Here is a 23,456-nt window from a genome sequence, read left to right on the forward strand (position 1 = left end):
ATAACAAAAGCTATACATTACATTTCTAAAAAAAATAATAAAATGTTATTGAAAGATGTTAATGAAAGCATAAATGAAGAGGTATGTCATAAGTGGGAAGATAATATTATGAAACTGATCTTTCTCTTGAAACTAATCTAAATATTTTATGTAATTTCAATAAACTCAAACAAGGATCTTAGAGGACTATGACAAGCTGATTCTAAAATGTGTATAGAAAATAAAAAGATGAGGAGGACCTTCAAGATGGTGCAGTAGTAAGATGTGGAGATCAACTTCCTCCCCACAGATACATCAGAAATACACCTACATGTGGAACAACTCCTACAGAACACCTACTGAATGCTGGCAGAAGACCTCAGACTTCCCAAAAGGCAAGAAACTCCCCACATACCTGGCTGTGTGACTGATAGGGTCTTAAGTGTTCCGGCCGGGTGTCAGGCCTGAGCCTCTGGGGTGGGAGAGCCGAGTTCAGGACATTGGACCACCAGAGTCCTCCTGGCCCCATGTAATATCAATTGGCAAGAGCTCTCTGAGAGATCTCTGTCTAAATGCTAAGACCCAGCTCAACTCAACAACCAGCAAGTTCCAGTGCTGGACACCCCATGCCAAACAACTAGCAAGACAGGAACACAACCCCACCCATTAGCCTAAAATCATACTAAGTTCACAGACACCCCAGAACACACCACCAGATGTGGTTCTGCCCACCAAAAGATGAGATCCAGTCTCAACCACCAGAACATACACACCAGTCCCCTCTACCAGAAAGCCTACAAAAACCACTGAACCAACCTTACCCACTGGGGGCAGACACCAAAAACAACGGTAACTACGAACCTGCAGACTGCAAAAAGGAGACCCTAAACACAGCAGGTTGAGCAAAATTAGAAGACAAGGAAATACGCAGCAGATGAAGGAGCAAGGTAAAAATCCACCAGAGCAAACAAATGAAGAGGAAATAGGCAGTCTACCTGAAAAAGAATTCAAAGTAATGATAGTAAAGATGATCCAAAATCTTGGAAATAGAATGGAGAATATACAAGAAACATTTAACAAGGACCTAGAAGAACTAAAGAGCAAACAAACAATGATAAACAACAAAACAAATGAAATTAAAACTTCTCTAGAAGGAATCAATAGCAGAATAACTGAGGCAGAAGAACGGATAAGTGAACTGGAAGATAAAATAGTGGAAATAACTACTGCAGAGCAGAATAAAAAAGAATGAAAAGAATTGAGGACAGTCTCAGAGACATCTGGGACAATATTAAATGCACCAACATTTGAATTATAGGGGTCCCAGAAGAAGAAGAGAAAAAGAAAGGGACTGAGAAAATATTTGAAGAGATTATAGTTGAAAACATCCTTAATTTGCAATTCTCACAGGGAAGCTTATAGCAATACATTCCTACCTCAAGAAACAAGAAACATCTCAAATAAACAACCTAACCTTACACCTAAAGCAATTAGAGAAAGAAGAACAAAAAAAACCCCCAAAGTTAGCAGAAGGAAAGAAATCATAAAGATCAGATCAGAAATAAATGAAGAAGAAATGAAGGAAACAATAGCAAAGATCAATAAAACTAAAAGCTGGTTCTTTGAGAAGATAAACAAAACTGATAAACCATTAGCCAGACTCATTAAGAAAAAAAGGGAGAAGACTCAAATCAACAGAATTAGAAATGAAAAAGGAGAAGTAACAACTGACACTGCAGAAATACAAAGGATCATGAGGGATTACTACAATATTACATATTACTATATGCCAATAAAATGGACAACCTGGAAGAAATGGACAATTTCTTAGGAAATCGCAACCTTTTGAGACTGAAGCAGGAAGAAATAGAATATATAAACAGACAAATCACAAGCACTGAAATTGAAACTGTGATTAAAAATCTTCCAACAAACAAAAGCCCACGACCAGACAGTTTCACGGGCGAATTCTATCAAACATTTAGAGAAGAGCTGACACCTATCCTTCTCAAACTCTTCCAAAATATAGCAGAGGGAGGAAAACTCCCTCTGTATATAGTTTGGCTATATACTCTGCCAAACTCATTCTATGAGGCCACCATCACCCCCAGATACCAAAACCAGACAAAGATGTCACCAAGAAAGAAAACTACAGGCCAATATCACTGATGAACATAGATGCAAACATCCTCAACAAGATACTAGCAAACAGAATCCACCAGCACATTAAAAGGATCATACACCATGATCAAGTGGGGTTTATCCCAGGAATGCAAGGATTCTTCAAGATATGCAAATCAATCAATGTGATACACCATATTAACAAACTGAAGGAGAAAAACCATATGATCATCTCAATAGATGCAGAGAAAGCTTTCGACAAAATTCAACACCCATTTATGATAAAAACTCTCCAGAAAGTAGGCACAGAGGGAACTTACCTCAACATAATAAAGGCCATATATGAAAAACCCACAGCAAACATCATTCTCAATGGTGAAAAACTGAAACCATTTCCATTAAGATCAGGAACAAGACAAGGTTGCCCATTCTCACCACTATTATTCAACATAGTTTTGGAAGTTTTAGCCACAGCAATCAGAGAAGAAAAAGAAATAAAAGGAATCCAAATTGGAAAAGAAGTAAAACTGTCACTGTTCACAGATGACATGATATTCTACATAGAGAATCCTAAGGATGCTACCAGAAAACTACTGGAGCTAATCAATGAATTTGGTAAAGTAGCAGGATACAAAATTAATGCACAGAAATCTCTGGCATTCCTATACACTAATGATGAAAAATCTGAAAAAGAAATTAAGGAAACCCTCCCATTTACCACTGCAACAAAAAGAATAAAATATCTAGGAATAAACCTAGCTAAGGAGACAAAAGACCTGGGTGCAGAAAAGTATAAGACTCTGATGAAAGAAATTAAAGACGATACAAACAGATGGAGAGATATACCATGTTCTTGGATTGGAAGAATCAGCATTGTGAAAATGACTATACTACCCAAAGCAATCTATAGATTCAATACAATCCCTATCAAACTACCAATGGCATTTTTCACAGAACTAGAACAAAAAATTTCACAGTTTGTATGGAAACACAAAAGACCCCGAATAGCCAAAGCAATCTTGAGAAAGAAAAATGGAGCTGGAATCAGGCTCCTTGACTTCAGACTGTACTACAATGCTACAGTAATCAAGATAGTATGATACTGGCACAAAAACAGAAATATAGATCAATGGAACAGAATAGAAAGCCCAGAGATAAACCCACACACATATGGTCACCTTATTTTTGATAAAGGAGGCAAGAATGTACAATGGAGAAAAGACAGCCTCTTCAATAAGTGGTGCTGGGAAAACTGGACAGCTACATGTAAAAGAATGAAATTAGAACACTCCCTAACACCATACACAAACATAAACTCAAAATGTATTAGAGACCTAAATGTAAGGTCAGACACTATAAAACTCTTAGTGGAAAACATAGGCAGAACACTCTATGACATAACTCACAGCAAGATCGTTTTGACCCACCTCCTAGAGAATGGAAATAAAAACAAAAATAAACAAATGGGACCTAATGAAACTTCAAAGCTTTTGCACAGCAAAAGAAATGATAAACAAGATGAAAAGACAACCCTCAGAATGGGAGAAAATATTTGCCAATGAAGCAACTGACAAAGGATTAATCTCAAAAATTTACAAGCAGCTCATGCAGCTCAATATCAAAAAAAACAAACAACCCGATCCAAAAATGGGCAGAAGACCTAAACAGACATTTCTCCAAAGAAGATATACAGATGGCCAAGAAGCACATGAAAGGATGCTCAACATCACTAATCATTAGAGAAATGCAAATCAAAACTACAATGAGGTATCATCTCACACCAGTCAATATGGCCATTATCAAAAAATCTACAAACAACAAATGCTGGAGAGGGTGTGGAGAAAAGGGAACCCTCTTGCACTGTTGGTGGGAATGTAAATTGATACAGCCACTATGGAGAACAGTACGGAGGTTCCTTAAAAAACTAAAAATAGAACTACCACATGACCCAGCAATCCCACTACTGGGCATATACCCTGAGAAAACTATAATTCAAAAAGAGTCATGTACCACAGTGTTCATTGCAGCACTATTTACAATAGCTAGGACATGGAACCAACCTAAGTGTCCATCGACAGAGGAAGGGATAAAGAAGATGTGGCACATATATACAATGGAATATTACTCAGCCATAAAAAGAAACGAAACTGAGTTATTTGTAGTGAGGTGGATGGACCTGGAGTCTGTCATACAGAGTGAAGTAAGTCAGAAAGAGAAAAACAAATACTATATGCTAACACATATATATGGAATCTAAAAAAAAAAAAAAAAAAGGGTTCTGATGACCCTAGGGGCAGGACAGGAATAAAGACGCAGACTTGGAGAATGGACTTGAGGACACAGGGAGGGGGAAGGGTAAACTGTGACAAAGTGAGAGAGTGGCATGGACGTATATACACTACCAAATATAAAACAGATAGCTAGTGGGAAGCAGCCACATAGCACAGGGAGATCAGCTTGGTGCTTTGTGACCACCTAGAGGGGTAGGATAGGGAGGGTGGGAGGGAGACGCAAGAGGGAGGGGATATGGGGATATATGTATACATATAGCTGATTCACTTTGTTATACAGCAGCAACTAACACAACAATGTAAAGCAATTATACTCCAATAAAGATGTTAAAAAAAAAAGAAAAAGATGAAAAATTGACCAAAAACTTTTAAGAAGAACAAAGTGGGCATAATCATTATATCAGATATTAATATAAAGCTAAAGTTAAAATAATGTGACACTGCTGCAGAAATGAAGAAAACAAAATAGAAGGCCCAGGACAGAACCTTGAATATAATGAAAGTTGGTATATAGGACAGAGTGATGAGTACTGGGTAAAGTACAGGGTAATAAATAAATGATGCCAAGACCACAAGGTACTCATTTGGAGAAAACCAAAATTATGTTCCGCACTTCAGACCAAAAATATATTCCACATGGATCTAAAAACTAAATACAAAATCAATCTTTAAAAACCTTCAGAAGAAAATTAAAGAATATCTTTATGACTTCAGGTACAAAAGGATTTCTTAAGACACAAAAAGCACCAGCCATAAAGAAGGCTTATAAATTTCACATTAAAACTTAAAACCTATGAAAAGTTACCATATACAAATTGGAAAGACAAACCACAAATAAGGAAAAGATTCATGCAAGACATATAGCCAACAAGGATTTATATCCAGAACATATAGAAACTAAATAAGCAAAAGCTAACAATCCTATGGAGGAAAATTGGCAACTGGAATAAACAGGCAAATCTTAGGGGGAAAAAAAGCTGAAATGGCCAACATTAGAAAGTATAGCCAACTCACTAGTAATCACAGAAATGTAAATTACAACAGTGATATATCTTTTCACATCCATCTACTGGCAAAGATTTAAAAGTCTAATGATACCAAATATTGGTGAGAATACAGAGCAGGCAGAATTAGTAAACCACTTTAGAAAACCAGTTGGCTAAGTCTAGTTATGTTGAAGATGTGCACGGCCTTAAGATGTAGCACCTACAACTCTAAGTATCTTCCCTAGGAAAACCCTGTGTGTCTTCATTAGGAGCCCTGCGTGAGAATATTCATTGTAACGTTTTTGTAATTGGAAAAATATAGGAAAACAATTTGAAAGATCATCAATAGAAGAATGGATAAATTGGAATATAGTCATGCAACCCAATAATCTACAGCAATGCAAATGAAAAAATTAGACCTGCAGTGAGTAACATGGACAAATCTAAAATACATAACATTAAGTGAAAAGAACATTACAAAATTTTTTACAGAATAAAACCAATTATATAAAGTTTAATACCAAGCAAAAAATCCCAATACTTTATAATGTCAATGAGTATATTGAATATGGAAAAATTATCTGATAAACAACAAATATAGAGCAGAGGGTACCTCTGAGGGAGAAAGGAGTAGGATGGAACAGGGGAGAAGTGTGGGGATGTCAACTAAATATAGCAAAAGAGAAAATGCTAAGATCTGGCCCATCTAGTTGGTGAGTACACAAACATTTGCTATTACTCTCCTTGACTGTACTTCCTAAATATTTCAGGTAAACAAGTAGGAACAAGTAGTAGAGACTTCATCCCCAGCTTGCTCCTACAAGGAGAAAAGGCAAAATTCCCATTCTCTATGGGCTGCGTTTGACATAGGAGAAAGGACATAAGGTCCCTTCAATTCCACTGAAATAAGAACTGGAAATCGGTCTCTGCGCCCCCTCCCTCCAACTGGCCTTTCATCACCACTTGTGTATCTATGTCCTTCTCTGTCTCTTCACTTCATTATATTCTCCTGGTCCCTCAGAGTACCCCAGTGCCAAGCCTACAGACATTTCTGCTCAAATACCTCCACTGACCAGATCCCTGAGAGAATCTGATTGACCACTGCTCGGGTAAGCTGGCCTTGGACCAAGTGTCTACTTCTAACTCAGCCAGCTTGGGCTGAGAGAAAAGAAGTAATATAATCAATAGGGATGTCTTTTCAGGGCTTGTGGGCTAGACAGGATCTCAAGGATGGTTTGGTAAAGCACACCAACTTCCCCGTCCAGCCTGTCAACCCGGTTTAAGTGGGGAGGGAAGTCCATGGAGTCAGAACAGAGCTGCCCAGAAGTGAAGACAGTGCGCTGCACTGAAGCACTCGTCCTGTCTTCCCCACACGACTTCTCAAGTGACCATCTGAAGAGCCGACAACAGAGAATTCCTCAATTCATACCATTTGCATGGACAACAGACTCGTGCACCACAAGAGCCCGATGGAAAAGCATCCATGTGCAGAGAACAGGGAGACAGGAAGTGGTCCATCTACATGTAACGAGCAAGAGGCCAGACGTGCCACCGCGTGGGCCTCTGCAACTGGGCGCATTATCTCCACCCCAGGCCACTCATTAAGCTCCTCTTCAAGAACTCACGTCAGTAAAGGCACCCTATCCATGCAGCTGCTCCAGCCAGAAACCTGGGCAGCCCGTCCCCCCTCTCTCCCAGCTAACCCACCACAACATCCTGGGTGCTTCTCACTGTTTGCCCACTTCTTTCTATCTGTCAATACCACCTCCCACCTGTTTCAACCTGCCCTTATCTCACCTGGTCTTCTGCAAGAGTTGCCCACAATGTGGGCAAAGGAATCCCTAGACGCTCCCACCGGGCCGCATATATTCAGGCAATCATCATCTATGACATTTCCACAATGTGCCGGCCGCTGTAACGAACACTGGATACAGACTGGTTAGAAAAGTCGTGATGACCCTTGCATTTTTAGTGGTACAGCGAGCATGACAGCCATTAAAAAACAAACATGAAAATCATTTTAATTATAAGTTGGATAAGAGCTCTGAAGAAAAAGATCTGTCCTTTGAGACTGTGTAACCAGGGAAGCCTCCTGTACTTTCAGGTACTCGGGAAAGGCTTCCCTTTTGACCTGAGGCTGACAGGGTCACAGTCTCCTTCTTTAGGATAAAGATAACATGTGGCAGAGCCAGACATAATTCAGCTCCTGCCTCCCTTCCTGTCTAACTTCATCTCCACTTCCTCCCAGCAGCCTGGACACCTCCCAGCCCTGAAGATGTCACCTTCTCCCTCATGGCAGGACCTGCATGCACGCCACGCCCTCATCTGTCCCCCTTCCCTCGCCCTGTCATCCAGCCAATCACTGTCAGGTATCGCTTAGTCACCCCTTTCTCTGAGAAGCCACGCCTGCCGCCCTGAGGAGAGGGCCTGCCTAGGTCTGTGTGTCATACAAATCGTCCCTTCAATGTCTGTTAGACACCAGGCTCCATACGTGCAGGGGCGCTTCTGTCTTCCTTCTCACTGGACCCCAGGACGTGGGTTATCAAACGTGCTTCACACATAACTGCTGCAGAATCAAGTGAATGAATAATGTGTCTGACTTGGCTTCGTAGAAACTCAGCCCTCAAACTGAAAAGGACCTCAGAAGCCACCTAGTCTTCCTCCCACCAAATGCACAGTCACATATGTCACAGCCTCTTCCAAACGTTGCACTTGTCCCCCAGCTCAGCAGGGAGCTCCTCGAGGACCAGGGCAGCGGCTCATTCATCCCAGTACCTCCTTCCACTATGTGATCACTGACCAGAGAGCTCCAAGAGAACCACTGTCTCCATCCACAGCCTAGAACCTATGTGGTACAGAGCAGCCAGTGACTTGCATAAAGGGATTCCACCAGATCCAGCTGCAAACAAGCTTGTCCTGGCTCCTCCTGTTTCACTGAGGGTCACTCCACACTCCTCGTCAACCCTGCCCTGCACATCTCTCCAGAGTAGCCAAGGCTCACGCTGCCACGTTGCATTTTCTCCCAGGAGCCCCCTCTCCCCCTCACACGGTGTCACCGTGTGCTCGTCACTGGCCAGATGCCTAGCCAAGCCCTGGTCTTCTCCTCGGCACTGTGATCTCTACTGCAGGGAGTTAGCAGGGAGCCGAGGACCGTCATGCTCACACACGCACACGCACGCACACACACAGCACAAGCTGCAGAAGCGGAGTTTGCCTCATTTCCCATCTTTAGGGCAGCCTCCAGCTTTAGGTGCTCCACTCTTGGCAGCAGCCTTTGCCTCTGGGAGAAAGACAAGCAACTTCAGAGTGATATGGAAATCACCCCCAAACATTAGCAAGCCTTGCGGGACTTGGAGCTGGTCCCAAACCAAATTCAATCAGCCCTTTTTTCCCCCTACACGGCTGCCTCCAGCTGAGACCCATCTCATACAGTGGGGCCCAGTGAATGAGGTGCACCTGATAAGCCCCACGAGGGCCCAGCCCCACAGAAAGGCCCACGAGAAAGGAGGAGGGGGAGGGAAGGGAATGGAGCCAGGCCTGGGACAGCTGCCATGCTCAGCCTGCTCTTGACAGAGGCCTCTGCCTACACCGAGAAGGACCTTCGGCCAAAACACAAATTTACATGGCAAGGAAGTGATCCTGCTGGACTGCTGGACCCAGATCCCGAGCTTTTAGAGACTGAAAATGTTCAGCCTCTCAGTGTCTGGCTCAGAAAGCCCTAAATCCCCCAGCTTGTCAGATTAATAATTGATATTTGCAAGTGGATGTTGTAATACTAGTACCTCTCACCGTCTCTTATCCATAGAAACCTAATTGTAAAGGATTCACTGGATTCGATCCTCTGATAAGACAATGAAATTTCAAGGGATCCACAAGGAAAGGCTGAGGACAGCCTTCAGCACACAGCCCTATGTGCTCTGAAAACACAACAGTGCGTCTGTATAACTATCTCCCCAGCAACAGTAGAGTTTGGGGGACCTGTGAACAGAGAGAGAATCAGAAGGACAGAAAAATGACCAAACGAGTGTCAAGGTAAATGCTGAACAGCAATTCCATGGAACAAAATATGAAATGTTTGCCCTAATCCTTCTCAAGATTGACAGTATTTTCTCCACCTGTCACATGTTACAAACTGACAGCCATCGACACACGCTACCCCAGGGTTTCCCTAGCAAAGCCCCCACCAAATCCCGTTATATCAAAATAAGTATCAAATATCTGGAGGATCTGGATACCCTAAGTGATGTCTCTCTCCTTGAAATGTCACAGTCTAACAGCCTAACAAGAGTAAATCCAAGGGGAACTGGAAAACTGAAGGATGTAAATGCCTCCCTCTGTGCAGGGGGGAGAGCTCTCTCCTGTCCTCCAAGCAACAGGGTCTTACGTTGGGTTGGGTTCGGTTGTGTCGTGTTGGGTGTACTGTCGCATTGGGTTGGGTTGTGAATTGGGTGTTGTTGTTTTGGGTCAGGTTGGGATGGGTTGGATTGCATTGGGTGGTGTTGGCTTGGGTTGTGTTGGCTTGGGTTGACTTGGTTTGAGTTAGGTTGTGTTGGGTCCAGTCATGTTGGGTTGGGTTGTATTGTGTTGCACTGCGTTGGGTTGGGTTAGGTTGGGTGGGGTTGGGTTGGGTTGCTGTGCGTTTTGGTTCCATCACTGCCATGTTTAGAGAAATAAGACATGAGCCTTGGAGCCAGATGGCCTTGAGTTTTACTGCAGCCCCACAGTGCTGTGACCTTAGCTCAAACACGCAGCTTCTCAGAGCCTTGGTTCCTGGGGTAGGAACAGGAGTAGAAATGGGAATAATGTTGACTTCCCTGGTTTGTTTGGAAGCCAAGAATTGCTGTTATCAATGACATCTGTACCCTGTGAGTGCTGCCACGCTCATCACAAAGTCCCTGCAGTGGTACAAATGTGCCTGTCAGGTGAGGCCGTGCATGCCTAGGACCTGCAAAGTTACAAGAAGGTGAAAGTTATAGTTGCTGATCCTTCCTGGTAAATGATGCAAAATCCTCATGAATCGTACAAGATGCCTCATGTGTAAACACAGATATCATTTAAAGCAGCAAAGTTATTTCTGAACTGTGCTTCAGCACTTTGAACTATGGATTCCTACGTAGCTTCGACTTCAAATTTCCTAATAAATCCCCCTGTCTCCCAAAAAGAGGACTCAAAACACATCTCTGCCTGCCCTCAAGGACAATCGTCTCTGAGAGTGGATATCCCTGCGCCTGGAGTACTGGTCAGCTGTGCTGGCCCCCAGGGTCAATGCCCCCTCTCAGGGATGCCTGTTCTAATGACAGAGACACTTCCCAAATCCAGGGCAGATTTGGGAATCCCGCACACAGACTGCGGATCAAACTCATTTCCTGCCTGCAGTCTGTTTCACTCCTTCCAGGTCCCTTCTCCCACATAACCCAAGGATGCAGCTGTGTTTGGGCTAACACTCCTGCAGGGGAAAGAGAACACTGTTTCAAGGCAATAAGAGGATGATAATTAAACTAAACAATAAAATGAAAATGTCATCAGCATTTTCAAAACATGAGTTTCAACCAACAGCATTGTACATGGAGCTGGGGCAATTCCATTTTGGCAAACATCCCCAATCTCGGAAGCAGGGAGACCACTGTGTCCTTCCAGGAGAGAGTCTGGCTGGGTCCCCTGGGAGCTCCAGGAGAGGCCTGCGTTCTCTAGGCCTAGGTCTTCCCCACACTGTTAGTTTGCTGCCTTTGCAGTGTGATTGCTAGAGCTCTGTAATACCAAGCCTCTGAGGGGCAAGCAGGAAGGAGAGGGGACGTGGGTGGGGCTGGAGTAGGACGATCATGTCTGCTCTGGGAAATGAGACAGATCAAGCCAACTGGCTCCTAGGAAGCAGATGTGGCCAGGCCAGATGGACAAGACTGGAACAAAAGAGAAAGAATTCAACAGGCACCAAAGGGTAAAAGCCAGCCTTCAAGTCTGGCCAGCAAGCCTTCAGAAGAGCCAGTCAGGGGCTGAGAGTAGAACATCCAGGGTCCAGAGCTGGTGGTACAAAATTTAAATACCAAAAGCACAAGAACGTTTAAAAATTACCTATACTGCCCCTTCTCCCAGAGATAACCACCGTTTATATGTTGGTGTACGTTCTACTTTTCTTATACATGTATATACAATGACCAGCACAAGTTCCAGGTCATAACATACATACAATCTACTGTGTGCCCTGCTCCCTCCACCTGGAATTCCATGAACACTCTTCCATGTTGCTTCTGTCTTAGTCAACGCTGGTTTATGACAAATGAAACCCACTAAAAGTAGACGCAAAGGGAGTTGATTATATAAACCAGGAATCTGTCCTAGAACCCAGGAAAGGACAGCTGGGACGGGAAGGCCCAGCACCAGTTCCTCACTCTCCACGGTGCGTGGCACCTGACCGTGCTCTCTCTGCACCGTCCTCTCCCGCTGCCCAGTCCCCTGTTTCTGTGCCCAGCAGCGACCAACGGCTGCCTTCCTGGGCCCCTCTCATCCACAACACACAACAGCAGCCTACTAAACTCCCAGCCCAAATGCCCCAGCCTGGTGAGGTGGCCGACTCACTTTAGGTCATCTGTATGCCCTCGAAGCAGTCAGCCATGGCTGGCGGGACGGGGGAGGCAGGGAATTGACGTGCCGGTGCATTAAAGAAATGGACTTACCTACAAATGTCATTCACTGTCTCTTCAAAGGGTATGTCAGGAAAACAGTCCGCACTAGTCAGGGCAGACTAACTGCTATTTACAAAACCCCGAAGGCTTATTTCTTGCTCACATCCCAGTCGACTGTGGGTGGCAGGGATGTCGGGGGTGAGGCCAGGAGGGGCACTGCTGCTGGATCGCTCGGAGTCCGCCCCGGCCCTTCTGAGCCCAGCTGGCAGGACGAAAGGAAGGTCAGAGGGGAACTGGAAGTGGGCGCGTCTCGCCTGGCCATTTTGCCAGCCAGGCTCTCTGTTCTGCCGAGCCTGACACCCAGCCCACTGCGCGCGAGGGCCTCGCTCCCCTCCCTCTAAGCACGGGCGGCCTTAGTGACTTGGTGACAGTGCCAACAGGAGGAGGACGGGACGCTCATGCCCGGCGGCTGGCTCGTCTAGGCTGTAAGGACGCGCTCACTGCCTCATGCAGAGGCCCCCATCCAGCCCCACACCTCTGAGTGAGTGAGCATCCCAAGATCCCAGTTCCCCGCCCTCCAGCCTCCCAGCTGAGACCCAAACACTGTGGAGCAGACACGAGACGCCCCTGCGATGTCCTGCCTGAATTCCAGAAGCCCAGAATCTCTGGGAGGAAAAGAAATCTTCGCGCTTCGGATGAACCTAGGGTTATGTGCTATATTTTGGAGTGATTTCTTACACAGCAGTAACAGCTGGAACACGTTTGATGCCCCGAATTTCCACATTTTCTCCACTCCCTTTTATTTTTCTTCAAAGTTAGTTAATTCTTTCCCAACAACCCTCCTGGATCTGACCCCTCAGGAGGCACAAGGTCTCCTCCCTTCCAAGTCATCGCCGTGAAGCCCTACCAAGCGCTTTATCCCCACTCACAGGCTCTCCCACCTCCGAGCCCTCACCACCTGCCACCTGACTAGTAAGTCAACGTCCCATGTTTTAGACCTTTTGTTCTGGAAGCATCACTCCTGGGATCACTTTCTGTGTCACTCAGGGTGACCTAACCCTGTAACAGAGAGTCCACAATTCAGCAGCTTAACTCTTCAAAGTCTGCTTTTCAGGACTACCCTCGTGGCCCAGTGGATAAGACTCCGCACCCCCAATGCGGAGGGCCCGGGTTCGAGCCCTGGTCAGGGAACTAGATCCCACATGCATGCCACAACTAAGAGTCTGCATGCCGCAACTAAAAAAAATCCCGCGTGCCACAACTAAGACCCGGCACAGATAGATAGATAGACAGGTAGATTTTTTTTTTTTTTAAGTCTGCTTTGGACTCACATCACAGCCTGACGCGTGTGGGCAGGGGAGGGGCCCCTGCTCCAACTCAGGCTCCTGCCGGGCCAGTAGACTCCCCTCTGGCAGTGCCCGGCAGCCCTCCTCCCACGTCGTCTGCATCCCGCCAGCATGGAGAGCATGCACCAGGCCTGGGCGTTGCCAGCTTCACTCCTCCCCACAGACCACTGTCCCCACATTACTATGAGGAAAGCATAGCCTGGCTCGGCTATGCCCCCGGGAAGAAGAAACGAGCATCCTGCCAGTCCCCTCCCATCTGCCCAGAGTCAGAGAGAAAGGTCAGCACTGGGCCCCGACGGACCCCTCCCCAGAGTCTCTGCTCTGAGGACCAGATCCTCCCAGCAGCTTGTCCTTAGGCACCTGCTCGAGGTTTGTCTAAGTACTGCCAGGTGGCGGCAGGATAACGGTCCGAAGATGTTTGTGTCCCATCCCCCTACTCAGTGAGTGTGTGACCTTACATGGCAACAGGGACTGTGCCCAGGTCAGTAAAGTTAAGGACCTTCATGAGGATCATCCAGCCGAGCGCAACCTAATGACACGAGTCCTTAAAAGCAGAGAAACCTTCCCCTGCCTTGGTCACAAGGGGTGGGGGTGGGGGGACAGTGTGTGACCACAGAAGAAGGTCAGAGAGATGCAACGTTGCTGGCCCTGGAGACAGAGGAGGGAGCTGTGAGCCATGGGACTCGAGAGGCTGGAAGAGGCAAGACGCACAGGAGGAAAGTCCAGGAAGGAGCACGGCCCTGCCGGCGCTGTGACTTTAGCCTCTGAGACCCGTGCTGGACTTCTGACCCACAGAACTGTCCGATGTGTGTTTCAGGCCACTGCTGGTGGCCATTTGCATAGCAGCAGCAGAAAACTAATGCCGTCAGCTCCAAACTCTGAGTCTCCTATTCCAATATTGCATCATGTCCAGAGCTCCCAGAGAAATGCGCTCCACGGTCCCAAAACTCTGCCAGAACGTAGACACGACTTGTCCACGCCCCATGGCTCCACCCGCATCCTCTTCAGTCCTCTGAGACTCAGGTGGCCTGCCCTAAACGCTGGTTCTGAACACCATTCTGTCCACACGCTGTGAGACGCGGCCCTGCCTCCTGGAATTCGGGATCTGCCAGGGTCCGTCCACAGACACAGCTTCGAGCGGGACCCTCCGGAGTAGGACAGAGGGATACACCGGTGTGTCCTACAAGTGACCGCTGGAGATGTAGCCCTAGCAGCTCTGGAGAAAGTATGACCATGTAGCGTCCCGACCCCTGGTCTCACTATTCTTTCCCCTTGTCTCTTGTAGAGACCCCACCCTCTCTGCAAGGCTCTCAATGTCCCTTCTCTCCACCACCTTTGAGAACTCCCCTAAAGAGAGGACCTGAAGATTATCCCCTAATGGGTATGATGGATAAGAGCTTAAAGCACTGCACATTTACCCATGGCAGATGGGCCCATCTATGATTTAAGCCCCCCAAAATTTTAGGCAGCTGGTGAGGTGAGAGTATGATTATTTGGGTTTCTGAGTTTTCTCAAGATGCCTTAAATAGGCAATATGCTACCTGCCCAGCCAAACGTGAAGTCTAGCCCCATCATGAAAATACACCCACAACCGGAGAAAGAGATGGAGAAAGAGAGCTGGAAAGAGATACAAATTGAAGACACAGGCACAGAACAGGATAATGTTATGGCCAAAGTATGAGCGATGAACCCTCTGGGGGTCAAGAGGTGCTTCACAGGTTGTGGGTGGAGGCAGGGGTGGCTGGACCAATGCTGGGGCCAGGCCCCTGACCTGCAGCCACCATGGTGAGGGTGCAGAGGTGCGAGCTCTGCCTCTCCTGGGGGACCACGAGCTCCAGGATGCTCTCCAGGATGGGCTCAGCCCGAATCCCAGGGCAACACCGCAGCCGCTGCCCTGGACAGGCAATGGGGACCGCAGGAGCAGCTCCCACTCCACCCCGACAGCCTCTCCAAATACTCTGGGAATCCCTGACACGAACCCAACCAGGAGTCCCTGTGATAAGCCAAAGGAATCCATTAGCATAATCAGACCCGACACACCGTGATGTCATTACAGTCCAGTGCTGTCTGCTTCCTTCGTTAATGAGCGCACAGTCAGTCAGAGTACAGCTGTCCGGTCCTGTCCTCACTGGCCCTGAATTAGCTCCCATGTGCAGAAGGGACAGGGTGGGGGTTGCGGGCTGGGGTGTCAGTGCCTTGTCGTCCCTGACCTCCCATCTCCCTGCACCCTCTCTGCGCCTGCACATCCCAGCCCTCCTGGGTGGAGAGGAGCCTGCCGAGTGCCAGATCTCCTGCACTCTGAAGCTGGAGAACCAAGGCTGATCCCGTTGTTCCAGGACGGTTCATGGAAAGACGGTCCCGAGGCCAAAGGAGAATCTGCCCAGGTGGCAACAGGAGAGACACGGGAGTCTGGCAAGCATGACAGCCTATAGAACCTAGACACTTTAGCGGCTGGACAGTAACGGGGGAGAAATAGTTCTGGCTAACCATAGAGGGCAGTATCAGGAAAAGTCGGAACTGAAGGAACTTTACACACTTTGTTTAATGAAAACTATTAATGGGCTGTTATTACTCAAGTCCCTTCCAGTTTCATCTCTATCACAACCCTTCAATGCCCCAAATGCCAGAACTCTCTTCAAATTACCTACCAAGAAAGAAACCCCTTTATTTCACAAATAAAGAAACGAGGCAAGCGGCGTGATGAGACTCCAGGACCAAGGTGTCCGGCCGGGTGGGGCTGGGGCAGGGCAACACCCGGGACCAGGCAGGCTGTTGGCAAGCCCAGTGGTCTCACAGCTGTGCACACAACTGGGTGACTGTCCACGGGGCCAGGAAGAAACCAAGTGGAATAACACTGAGTATCTTATAGCAAAAGCCACCTTCTGCCTTCTTACCTACAGGGGCATCATTTCACATTCTCCAACATAAGGGGTCAAACAAAAAATACATCAACAGTGAAGCGACAGGAGAAAAGGCAGGGCGATTTTCTTTTGTGAGCATCAGTGTCACCAACACGGGATGAGTAAGACCCAACATTTGTCAGCACCACCAGCATGCCACACCCCTGCGCACGCTGTGTGTTCTGTTAGTTAATCCTCCAACAGTCCGGTAGGGAAAGGACGGTGATTGCCCCCATTTTCCAACTGAGGCAACTAAAGGACAGAAAGATGAAGTAACTTCCCTCAACTCAGGTCCACACCTGGGAAACCACTGGGCTGGGACTCGCCCATCTGCTTACCTGTAACACTGGCTCAGCCCCTGGGAACTTGCCCTCGGCCCCAATCTCCCAGGTTCCACGAGACACCTTCAATCCATTCATTCAACGAGGTGCCCGGCACTGTTCCAGGCACTGAGCGTACTTCACTGAACAAAGTAGCAAAAATCTCTGCTGTCTTCAAGGAGTAAACACCTAGAAAGACAGACAATAAACAAGATTAGAAAATGACACACTTCATCAGAAGGTGATCAGGACAAGTGTTACAAGGAAAAAGAGCAAGAAAGTGTCTGAGATCAGAAATACTGGAGCAGCAAAATTCTAAATGGGAATTTAGAATTTTAGAACGCTCCCCCAGGAGCTGACATCTGGACAAAGAATTGAGGTTAGGGAGGGGACATGTTTTTCAGAGTTTGTTCGTGGACTGTGACATCGTGGATGGACCTCGAGGGCATTATGTTGAGCGAAATAAGTCAGACAGAGAAAGACAAGTACTGTGTGATCTCACTTTTGTGTGGAATCTAAACAAAAAACAAAGAGCAAAAACCAAGCTGGGTGAAATAGGTGAAGAGGGTCAAAAACGTAAGTCCTGGGGGGTGATGTGCAGCATGGTAACTATAGTTAAAATACTGCGCTGTGTCTTTGAAAGCGGCTAGGAGGGTACATGATTCAAAGCCCTCATCACAAGAAAAAGAATCTGTAACTATGTAGCGATGGATGTTACCTAGACGTACTGCAGTGATCCTTTCACAATATATACAAATACTGAATCATTATATCGTACACCCGAAACTCATATAATGCACTTAGTAGGTCTTCAGTGTATGATAATCTCCTTTCCTCTGGATTAGTTTTCTTTCTAGGAAGAATGTTTGAAGAGAGTTCAGAAATTGGGGCAACAAACAGCTGGGACAGGGATGAAACTGAAAGGGCTTTTAGTAGCAAAGTCTCATTAAGAATCCTCAGTGAAGCACAGGGACTCAGCCCTGTAACAGAGATCAGATTTAAGAGGCTGTCTGCCTTCTGCCGTGGGTTAACTGCATCCCCTAAAAATTCAGACGCTGAAGTCCTAGCCCCAGGACCTCTTATTTGGAAATAGGGTCACTGCAGATGAGATCAGTGAAGATGAGGCCATAGGTGAGTAGGGGGGCCGATCCAATATGACTGGCGTCCTTATGAAAAGGGAGAATTTGGACACAGAGATACCCTCGCGGGAAGAATGCCATGTGAAGATGAAAGAAGAGGCCAGGGTGATGTAGCAGAAGCCAAGGGACGTCAGAGACTGGCGGCAGACCGCCAGGAGCTGGGGTGCGGCAGGGAACAGGCTCTCACAGCCCTCGGGAGGAACAGCCCTGCTGACACCTTGATCTCGGACTTCCAGCCTCCAAAACCGTGAGACAATGAGTGCCTTTTTATAAGCCATTCAGCCTGCGGTACTTTGTGACGGCAGCCCTGGCAAACCAATCACCTTCCAAGCCTATTGTTTCCAACTGCTCACGGTGGCTGCTATTAAATTGGGGAGGTGGGAGGAGCCCTAGGTGCGAGGTAGGGGTGACCTTTTTTTTTTTTTCCTTCGGTACGCAGGCCTCTCACTGTTGTGGCCTCTCCCGTTGAGGAGCACAGGCTCCGGACGCGCAGGCTCAGCGGCCATGGCTCACGGGCCCAGCCGCTCCGCGGCATGTGGGATCCTCCCGGACCGGGGCACGAACCCGTGTCCCCTGCATCGGCAGGCGGACTCTCAACCACTGCGCCACCAGGGAAGCCCGCGAGGTAGGGGTAAAGAAGAAAAAATGAAACCCACTGAGAACTGTACCTCGGAAAGAACTTCGGGTGCTGTTACCAGCATTTGGCACTGACTGGAAGCAAATAGCTCAGAAACCCACCAAAGTTTTTAAGGGAACTGAATACCAAAGGAGCCTGAGAGTGGAAAACCCGCCCCAGACGGGGGCAGGCTGGGCAAGTGGTGCCGCTCCCAAGAGATCAGTCTCACCAGCGCCCGCCTCAGACATGACCACAGCAGGCATGGACAAAGGGCAGAGCAGGCACTTTGAAAGCAGCAGACAAGGACTTTTCTCCCAGAGCAGAAGCAGGGTCCAACCAGGCGTAGAGCGTCTTCACTCTGCCCGCCCAGCAAGATGTCACCACTCCTGTGGATGCTGAGTGCCTGCCATTGGGCACCATCCGAATGGGCGGGGGGGACCCCGGTGGTACTGGGGGCAAGTGTGAGGGGTGGAGAGCTTGCCTTTTAGTTCACAGACCTTCAGAAACCACAGGGGATCCTGGCAGGGAAGACCGTGTGTCCTCAGAGGCTAGGGCGTGCAAGGGTCTCTGTGTGGGAAGGACAGCCCCAAAAGGTATTCGGGGACCAAAGGGCCACCTGTGGGAGAGCTGGCCGGCTGTCCACCAACACTCAGGTTTCTGCTGTGCCCTCCTCTCTGGGCCCATGGCCAGACTCAACTTCCCAGCCTCTCTCGCCATTAAACGTGGCCACGTGCAAAGCTCTCACCAATGGAACACGAGCGAACACAGGGTGCCTTTTCCTGGCCTCTAGGAAGTATCTGTGCCTCCGCCATGGTTCTCCCTCCCCACCCCGCCCCCGCCTCTAGATAAAGAGGGAGCAAGGCCTTCTGAAATAGAACCACTGATGAAGGACCTTGAGTTCCTCCACCATCACGGGATGGAACGCCACCTGCTGATCAGAAATTCTGTAGCGGACCGTCATGTGAGCAAGAAGCAAACTTCTACTGCACTGATGTCTGGGAGTAGCTAGTTCATCTTACCTAAAATATGCAGCAACCCAGTCAAGGAGGGAATAGCAAGAACCCCTCTGCCAAGAGACATCATGGTGTCTGGAGATAATCCCTGGATTAAGATTTAGTTCTAGAAGTGGCTCTGAATTAACCAGCTCTGTGCCCCAGAAGTCTCGGGACTCCCCCTGGGAAGGGAGGGCGGGTCTGCTCTGGGAGGGGCTCCACCACAGAACTGTCTCACCTTTACCTGGTGAGTGCCTGTGGGCTTCCAGGTAGGACTTTTGTCTGAAGAAACGAGATCCCAAGGGGTGTGCTGATAAGAATAAAGCCAGACGCCCTGCTCCACCGGAGCATCTGAGAATCTTTATTTTTGCCCTGGGCACTCAAATGCTTGACCCTCTCCTGACCCCCTCCCACCAAGCTCCCCAACTGTCTGATCTCAGAGTCAGAACGCAAAGGTGGCTTCTCTGAAAATCTGACTGGAGCATGTACCAACCTAGCCTCCTGAGCCCTGCCACAGGGGGCCCTGGATACTTGGGCAGGAGAGAACACGGATCAAGTGGAGGGGCCGGGCACACTCAGGACGGACGTCCACCCAGGGTGCTCTGCACAGAATGTCCTCTATCCTCACAGCAACCCCATGAAGCAGGCGTTATTTCCCTTTGATGCCGCTGACAAAACTGATGCTCAGAGAGATTGACAACTGGCCAGAGGTCACACTGCTAGTAAGTGACACAGCCAGAATCCAGCCCATGCCCACCAGACTCCAAAGCCTTCTCCTTCAGCCCAGCACCACGTCCACCATGCCCCCATCTGGTCAGCTGGTGAGGCCCCTCACGTGCCCTTCACCGCCCTCTCCATGGCCAAGGCACGGAGGAGCTCTCCTTCCCCATAATTACCCAGGAGTTCCTCCGAGGATGCCAGGGATGCAGTGCCAGGTGGGGACCAGGATGACCCCTGAGTGCGGGCAGGTCACCCTCCAGAGCTCCTTTCTCCCTCTGCAGTCCTCAGGGTGGCATGCAGACCCTCCCAGCCCCAGCCCTTCCTACCCTCTGTGGAATGCTCTGCAGCTCTCACACTTAAGTTTCTTAAATATTCACCATGATGTACATATATACAATGGAATATTACTCAGCCATAAAAAGGAACGAAACTGTGTCCTTTGTAGAGACGTGGATGGACCTAGAGACTGTCATACAGAGTGAAGTAAGTCAGAAAGAGAAAAGCAAATATTGTATAATATCACTTATATGTGGAATCTAGAAAAATGGTACAGATGAACCTGTCTGCAAGGGAGAAATAGAGACACAGATGTAGAGAACAAACGTATGTATACCAAGGGGGGAAAGGGGGTGGGGTGGGATGAATTGGGAGATTGGGACTGGCATATATACATTAATATGTATAAAATAGATAACTCATGAGAATCTGCTGTATAGCACAGGGAACTCCACTTCCCTGTACAGTAGAAACTAACACAGCACTGTAAAACAACTATACCCCACTAAAAATAAATAAGTAAACATTCACCATGATGTAAAGTAAATGTGCGTATTTTCACATCTTGGTATAACGCCACTTCAAACATACCCAAGGAAGTCAGGTAAACCACCCTCTCTGCTGTTTGCTTACTTGCCTTCTTCCTTTTTTCTCTCTTTCATTCTTCCTCTTTCTTCCTTCCTTACTCCCTTCTTCCCCTCCTTCTTTTTTTTTTTTTTCCGACAGCTTAAATTCCTCCTGACATCAGTCTAAGTGCTCAGGCAAGGAGAGCTAATTATCAAATTTCCCTGCTAAAGAAAATAAAAAACATTTCAAAGCCAAGTAAAAAATATCCTGTGATCTATTTTACATCACCCATGCCCTGTTCTCTTCCAACAGCAAGTACAAATCAAGACTTAGCCAAGAAGGGGAATGTCTGTTCTTGTGGAGGGCATCACAGCTTATGAGACACATTCACATGCGCAGTTTTACCTGAGTGTGACAGCTGTGAGATGCACACAGGGCAGCTGCCGTTATCCACATTTAACTGACGAGGAGCCTGACTCTCAAACATATTAATTTCTCAAGAGTGACCGGGGTGGGGCTGGGGGGTGAGCTCTGCTGTGTCCCAGGCTCCACGGTCTAGGGGTCTAGGGTCACAGGCTGCCAGGGACCCTGGCTGTCCAGCTCCTGCCAGCAGGACTTTCCTTGATACCGGAAGCTGGCCCAGGAGCAACTCCTTGCTGTGTTCACTACATCTCGTCTTCTTTTTTTACTCAAGTGTAGATGATTTACAAAATTATATTAGTTTCAGGTATACAACATAGTGATTTGAAACTTTATAGATTATACTCTATAGTTACTATGAAATATTGGCTGTACAATGTACCATTGTAGCTTATTTATTTTATACATAACAGTTTATACCTTTTAATCCCTCACCCCTATATTCCCCCCTCCCCCACCAACTGGTTACCACTAGTTTGCTCTCTGTATCTGTGAGTCTGTTTCTTTTCTGTTATATTCATTAGTTTGTTTTAATTTTTAGATTCCACATATAAGTGATAACATGCAGTATTTGTCTTTATCTGACTTATCACCAATTTACATTCCCACCAACAGTGTACTAGGGTTCCCTTTTCTCCACATCTTCACCAACATTTGTTATTTGTGTTCTTTTTGATAATAGCCATTCTTACACGTGTGAGGTGATATTCACTGTGGTTTTGATTTGCATTTCCCTAATGATTAGTGATGTTGAGCATTTTTTCATGTGCCCGTTGGCCATCTGTATGTCTTCTTTGGAAAAAATGTCTATTCAGGTCTTCTGCCCATTTTTTTATCAGGTTGTTTGGGGGTTTTCTTTTTAATATTGAGTTATATTAGATGTTTATATATTTTGGATATTAAACCCTTATTGGTCATATCATTTGCAAATATTTTCTCCCATTCAGTAGGTCTTTTTGTTTTGTCAAAGGTTTCTTTTGCTGTGCAAAAAACAAAATTAAGTTTAATTAGGTCCCATTTGTTTATTTTTGGTTTTGCTTCCTTTGACTTAAGAGACATATCCAAAAAAAAAAAAAATTCTACTACTTCTGTCAAAGTGTTCTGCCTATGTTTTCGTCTAGGAGTTTTATGGTTTCCAATCTTACATTTAGGTCTTTAATACATTTTGATTTTATTTTTTATGTGGTGTGAGAAAATATTCTAATTTCATTCTTTTACGTGCAGCTGTCCACTTTTCCCAGCAACACTTATTGAAGAGGCTGTCTTTTCTCTGTTGCATATTCTTGCCTCCTTTGTCATAGATTTGACCATAAGTGTGTGGGTTTATATCTGGGCTCTCTATGCTGTTTCATTGATCTATATGACTCTCTCTGTGCCAATACCATACAGTTTTTATTACTGTAGATTTATAGTATAGTCTGAAGTCAGGGAGCCTGATTTCTCCAGCTCTGTTCTTCATCTGGGGTCTTTTGTGTTTCCATACAAATTTCAAAAATTTTTGTTCTAGTTCTGTGAAAAATGCCATTGGTATTTTGATAAGGACTGCACTGAATCTGTAGATTGCACTGGGTATTATGGTCATTTTAATAATATTGATTCTTCCGATCCATAAGCATGGTATAGCTTTCCATCTGTTTATGTTGTCTTCAATTTCTTTCATCAGCGTCTTATAGTTTTTCAAGTACAGGTCTTTTACCTCCTTAGGCAGGTTTATTCCCAGGTATCTTAATCTTTTTGATGTGATAATAAATGGGATTGTTTCCTTAATTTCTCTTTCTGCTATTTCATTGTCAGTGAATAGAAATGCAACAGATTTTTGTATATTAATTTTGTATCCTGGAATTTTACTGGATTCATTGGTAGGCTCTAGTAGTAGTTAGTAGCAGCCATTCTGTCTTTTGGTTGGAGGATTTTGTCTATTTACATTTAAAGTAATTATTGATATGGATGTTCTTATTGCCATTTTGTTAATTGTCTGGGGGCTGTTTTGGTAGGTTTTTTTTTTCCCTTTCTTCTTTTGTTCTCTTCTTTTGCAATTTGATGACTGTCTTTAGTGCTATGTTTGGAGTCCTCTGTCTTTTTTGCAAGTCTATTACAGACTTTTGGTTTCTAGTTACCATGAGTTTTATATATAGCAATATATATATATGTGTGTGTGTGTGT

Source organism: Orcinus orca, chromosome 8 (genome assembly GCF_937001465.1).
Source record: "Orcinus orca chromosome 8, mOrcOrc1.1, whole genome shotgun sequence".
NCBI classification, from domain to species: domain Eukaryota; kingdom Metazoa; phylum Chordata; class Mammalia; order Artiodactyla; family Delphinidae; genus Orcinus; species Orcinus orca.